Genomic DNA, 6,000 nt, shown 5'->3' on the forward strand with positions numbered 1-6,000 from the left:
AAAATGGCCGTAAATTGTTCAATATAAATCCATTATAGGTGACATCATTGCCTCATAGTTCTACTTCTATGTCACACAAATGACATTCATATTTACACAACAAAAATGAAACCATTGTAATGACCTAGGTTACAAACAGTCTCTCGCACATTTATGATGAGTTACGGGACAAACCTAGAGCCGAATTGACTTTTCGATTCAGTTGCCATTACATACATCATCATCATCATTCTTTATTCCTCAAAAATGAGAGTACATGTATATAATAATAATATTTACAAAGAAATTATGTTGTTTTGGTAGTCGTTACTACAATGTCTCTTATTTCATGGACATATATTTAGTTATCAATATTGAAGTATACGTTTGCAGCTTTTCGGAGGTAAAATGCACAGTCTAATATGAACTCTTGATGAATCGTTTCATTTTCAAAATATAGTTTTTCATGGTTGCCCTTAAAAAGGGTCTTGACGAAATCCTCTTCCGACAAATTTTCGAGAACAACATATGTTTGGACGCCAAAATAATCAATTAGTTTAGTCATAAATGTGTCTCTCAGAAGAAAAGAAGACGTACAATTATTGGTGAAGTGTCTTATTGTATCAACCATGGGCCGCTCACAAATTCTACATATTTGTCCTTGTTCATTTGGCACACACGTCAACATTTTACATATATACAGTCTTGTTGAATTATGAATATTCGGCGTATTTAGCATAACATATGGTTTGCTATATGAATTGTGTATGTCTTTAAAACGCATGAAGTCACTATCAGCATTAATTCTACTTGTAAGTTGTTCATCTTCTCTAATTTCTATTGAACCTCTTACAATATATTTCCAGTTTAACTTAGATGGGAATTCCGCACTATGAATGTAAACTTTGATAAATTCGATGAGGTTATATTTTTCCAGTACAGCTATCAGATCAGGAATAAATCCTATTTGCCTATCGTGAGTTCGATATATGTATTTGCATAGTCTTCGGATGAATATTTGTTTTGGTATACTAGTTGCTTTGCAGTTTATTAAACATTGTATAAAGTTCAATTTTCTTTTGTCTATTACAGCAGTAATTCGATGAAGTCCGACTAGACTTTCACACATATCGGATCTTGTCGATGTTCGTAGGTTAAGGATCAATTTAACAGCATAATGTTGGAAGGTCTCTAATTTTTGTATATCGCGTTTTGTCATATTCGTCCACATTTCACATCCATATAATACTGATGGTAAAGTTACTTTCTTATAGATACTAATAAGAGTTAATGGATTAGTATGCACACAGTCGGTACCACGTCGTGTAATGGCGCGGAGCATGTTTCGTCCTTTAGAGCAAGCTTTCTCAATAGCAGCTGAACATTTTAAATCTGATGATATTAGTATACCTAAATGGGTTTCCGATTCCGATGTTTGTAGTGGGTAATTACTGATTTGCCATTGGAAAATGCAACAATTTCCTCCAAAAGTAAGGACAGAACATTTGTCCGAATTGAATTTGAATTTCCATTTTTCTGAGCAGTTACTTGCTACGTCGAGAAGAGTTTGTAATGCCTTTGGGCTTGTGGCTATTAAGGCAATATCGTCCGCCAAGCATGGGCTGCAGCTTTTGATTGAGAAGACACGGGCTCCGACATCAGTAGATTCCATCTCATCTAGAAGGTCATTTATGTGAATAAGATACAAAAATGTGGAGATAACTCGTCCTTGTCGGACTAATCTTTGTACGGGAAACCACTTTGATGTTACATGATTGGTGACAACAGCACTACTGATTCCTTTGTACGAGTTGCAAAGTATACGGAATAGATTACCAGTTATTCCCATATCATATAGTTTTTGGAACATCCCTTTGTGTTGTACTGTTTCGAAAGCCTTATATGTGTCAAGGAACGCTACAAACACCTTACTATTTTGTTCCAAGTTCTCGAATATAGTTTCATGTAGGTTAAATGACGCGGTAACACAACTTAGACCTCTCTGGAATCCTTGCTGTTGTTTATTAGGAAACGCAATAGATTGATTTTCCATCCATCGCGTTACGCGCACGTATATCACTTCCTCCATCAGTTTATATAAGATCGGAAGCAACGATATCGGTCTATAATTATTTGGATCGTTTTTCTTCTTCTTTCCACCTTTATATACAGGAATTATTAGACCTCTTTTCCATGTTTTTGGAATATAACCTGTAGAGCGTATATTGTTGAAAAGAGTTGTTATTGCTTCAATCAGCATTTTCCCACCATAACTAATGTGTTCGTTGGTTAATGAATCTATGCCGGGATCCTTGTGCAGTTTGAGTTGTCGAGTTGCCGTATTCAGTTCTTCGAATGTGAATGGAGTATCCAGTAACTCTACATTTGTATGCGGAAGTGTGGAGTTATAGTCGTCGTTCGTATTATCAGCATAGAGATGCTCATAGAAATCAGCAAAAGTTTCTGCGATTCCTGAAGGATCACGGATAACTGTATTTCCCGAAAGCAGTTGTGTGCATTGGTCTGGTGTTTGGTTTTTGCGTTTGCGAATAGTTCGCCAGAAAAGCCGGATATCCATATCAGCAGTTCCATCGAGTTCATTGTTCATATTTGTCAAGTACGAATTATAAGCGTCAGTGTGCATGTTTCTGAAGTTATTTTTAGCTTCTTTGTAGTCCTTGTATGATTTAAATTCCATCCCTCGTGGTTTATTTTCTCTAATCCACTTCAGACGTTTGTTCATGGCATTATTATGCGCGTTCTCAAGGTCTTTTGTCCAGTATGGCTTCAAGTAGTGTTTAAATGTTGACTTAGGGATAGCTTTATCGGATGCCAGGGACATACACAACACAAGTTGTTCATAAACTGCATCTAAACCAAACTGCGTAGTTCCATCAAAATTCTGGTTTTTGCAAGTTTTGAGGTTAATAATAATTGGTATGAAATCAGATTGTCTACACTTGCTTTATGCCATGCGATGCGGCTATCGGTATTTCGAATGTTTGTTTCGTGAAGCGCGATGCCAAAGTCCAAGCTTGTCACGATTGGTAGATGATCCGATGCTAGTTCTATTTCTGCGTTGTCCATGATATAACTATTTGTGATATTTGCGACGATAGATTGATCGGTGATGATATAATCTAGCGTTGTTTTACTCGGTCTAAACGTGTACTTTGTTCCAGAGCACAGGGATAGTTTATTTACTACACACATACACGTGTCATTGATGACGTCATTTAGTACAAGCGCTTTCTGTTTTGCCATGTGGTATTTAGGATTTTCAAGGATGCGCGCGTTGAAGTCGCCAGTCACAATGACTTTTCCTCTCTGTTCATAAAAGTTCTACTTCCATGTCACACAAATGACATTCATATTTATACAACAAAAATGAAACCATTGTAATGACCTAGGTTACAAACAGTCTCTCGCACATTTATGATGAGTTACGGGACAAACCTAGAGCCGAATTGACTTTTCGATTCAGTTACCATTACATACATTTTAAACCCCTAACTACATTGTTGTACATGCGTTTTAGCCGAAATCGACCTCTTGATTCGATAGTCATTACGTGCAATATTGTAGCCGGATCGTCCTCTGGATTTGATTGTCATTTCATGCATTATTTTAGCCGAATTGACCTCTTGACACCGCTACATTAATATTTAACACACAATCCCCTTTGTATCCAAGCTGGTTGTCATTCAGCACATGTTATCGAACTGTTAGTTATCATGGAAGTTTGACTTTAATTGATGTAGAACAATTATCAGTAAAATCAATAAATATGTCAGTGCAATTTTTTCTATGTTACAAAATACAGTATTATTTAATTAACACATTTTATACAATGTACATTTTATGTTTAGATGTGACTTTGAGAAATCTACGGACAGTTAAAAATGTACATATCAAAATACACAAACGTATTGACATATCATCCAATATAATAATAACATAATATAATGATAAAATATTAAAAAAAAATTAAAAGGTTTCTTGGTCTGTTTTTTTCTAATGTGATGAGACCTTCAAAACCCAGTTTATTCTTTTAATTATTGTATTTCCATAGATCTTGTAAACACTTACGCTCAAAAAGGTATAATTCGTCCTGTGAGATTCCAAGAGTTATCTCCCCTACCTCAAGACACTGAGTTATAAATATACTAGTGGAAGTTGTATTTATTTTTCAAACACTATTATCACACATGCACAATAGTGATTTTTTAATGAAAAAAAATTGATCAGTTGTAAATGTAATCAATACAAGCTGTTTAGCATATGCGTTTTCACAATGCTATATTATATAGGGGAAAAAATAATAACAGCATTGTTAAGTTTGTTATGACTGACTAGACACAATATAAGAATCGTATGACTGAGTATTACATAAATATTGAAATCCTAAGCAAACCCTCAACGCCTGGTTAATTAGTATATAATTAGCTTTGATTGGTATACATTTTCAGTATCATAACAACACTCAAACTCACCTGCATGTATGTGCATAGTCCGAGTTTCCTCTGGCCCTTACACCATGTCGGGTGTTAAAGCCCCTTAACCAGAAATGGTGTCAGGGTCAGAGGAAACTCGGACAAGTATGTGCACACATAACTGTGATATATAATGAAATATTTTGATAAGATGAAATAATTTTGAGACAAAATATGATGGAATTTATAAATGATACATAGGCTTATGTCACACGTATGGCCGTGATTATGAGGGCTACTGTAGATGTAATCTTGATTACCTTCCCTTTGTTGTGATCACAAAAACGTACATTCTTACACTGTTATCAAACTATAATTAATACCTTTGGATACTAGTTATCGATAACTAACTGGTTATAACCATTAAACTACCTAGTTATAGATAGTTAACTGGCTATTGCCCTTAAATTAGCTAGTTATAGATAGTTGACTGGTAATAACCCTTAAACTACCTAGTTATAGATAGTTAACTTGTTATTGCCCTTAAATTACCTATTCATAGATAGTTAACTATAGTTATTACTCTTAAACTACGTAGTTATAGATAGCTAACTGATTATTAACCTTAAGCTACCTAGTTATATGGTTAACTGGTTATTACCCTTAAACTACTTATCTACATAAATTTAACTGGTAATTAGCCTTAAGCTACCTAGTTATAGATTGTGAACTGGATATTACCCTAAACTACATTCTGTACTTATCTATAGAAAGTTAACTGGTAATTACAATTTAGCTGAATAAGTATTGAAGTTAACTAGTTATAATTCTTAAACTACCTTGTTATAGAAATTTAACTGGTTATTACCCTTAAACTACCTAGTTATAGAAATTTAACTGGTTATTACCCTTAAACTACCTAGTTATAGAAATTTAACTGGTTATTACCCTTAAACTACCTAGTTATAGAAATTTAACTGGTTATTACCCTTAAAATACCTATCTATAGAAAGTTAACTGGTAATTACAGTCAAACGTAATCGTGATTGAGGTTAACTAGTTATAGATAGACAGCTAGTTATTAATCTCCAACTATGTGCCTAGTTATCAGTACTTTAATATATTGCTTAAAACGTATTTAGTTAAAAATAATAAACAGATTATTCAAGATGGATTTCGAGATAACAAATTCACAGTTCTGTCGTAGTCAGTTTTATGAGAAAACGAGTTTTGTGAACAACGCCAAAATGCATAATCATATCATCGCTTCTGTAGAATCTTATCACGTGCTGTTAAGTTTCACAAAACAAAACTTACACAGTTACATAAAAAAAAAGTATGTCAATCGGAAAACCACTCGGGCCTTTCCGTCAAATCTCCCGAAATAAACACCGGAAGTATGACGGGATTAAAGACCCGAGTGGTTTTGGTACAAAAATGTATAACATTGTCAAAATGGTATCATCGGAGGCGTGTCACAACATATACGACTTTGGTATCATGCTATGTTCTTACATCATGCTGAAGTTTGTGTTTTTTTCCCCTTGGAAAGAAGTAAGGCATATTTTCGTGAAGACTCCATGTTTCA

Source organism: Pecten maximus, chromosome 4 (assembly GCF_902652985.1).
Source record: "Pecten maximus chromosome 4, xPecMax1.1, whole genome shotgun sequence".
Taxonomy (NCBI): Eukaryota; Metazoa; Mollusca; class Bivalvia; order Pectinida; family Pectinidae; genus Pecten; species Pecten maximus.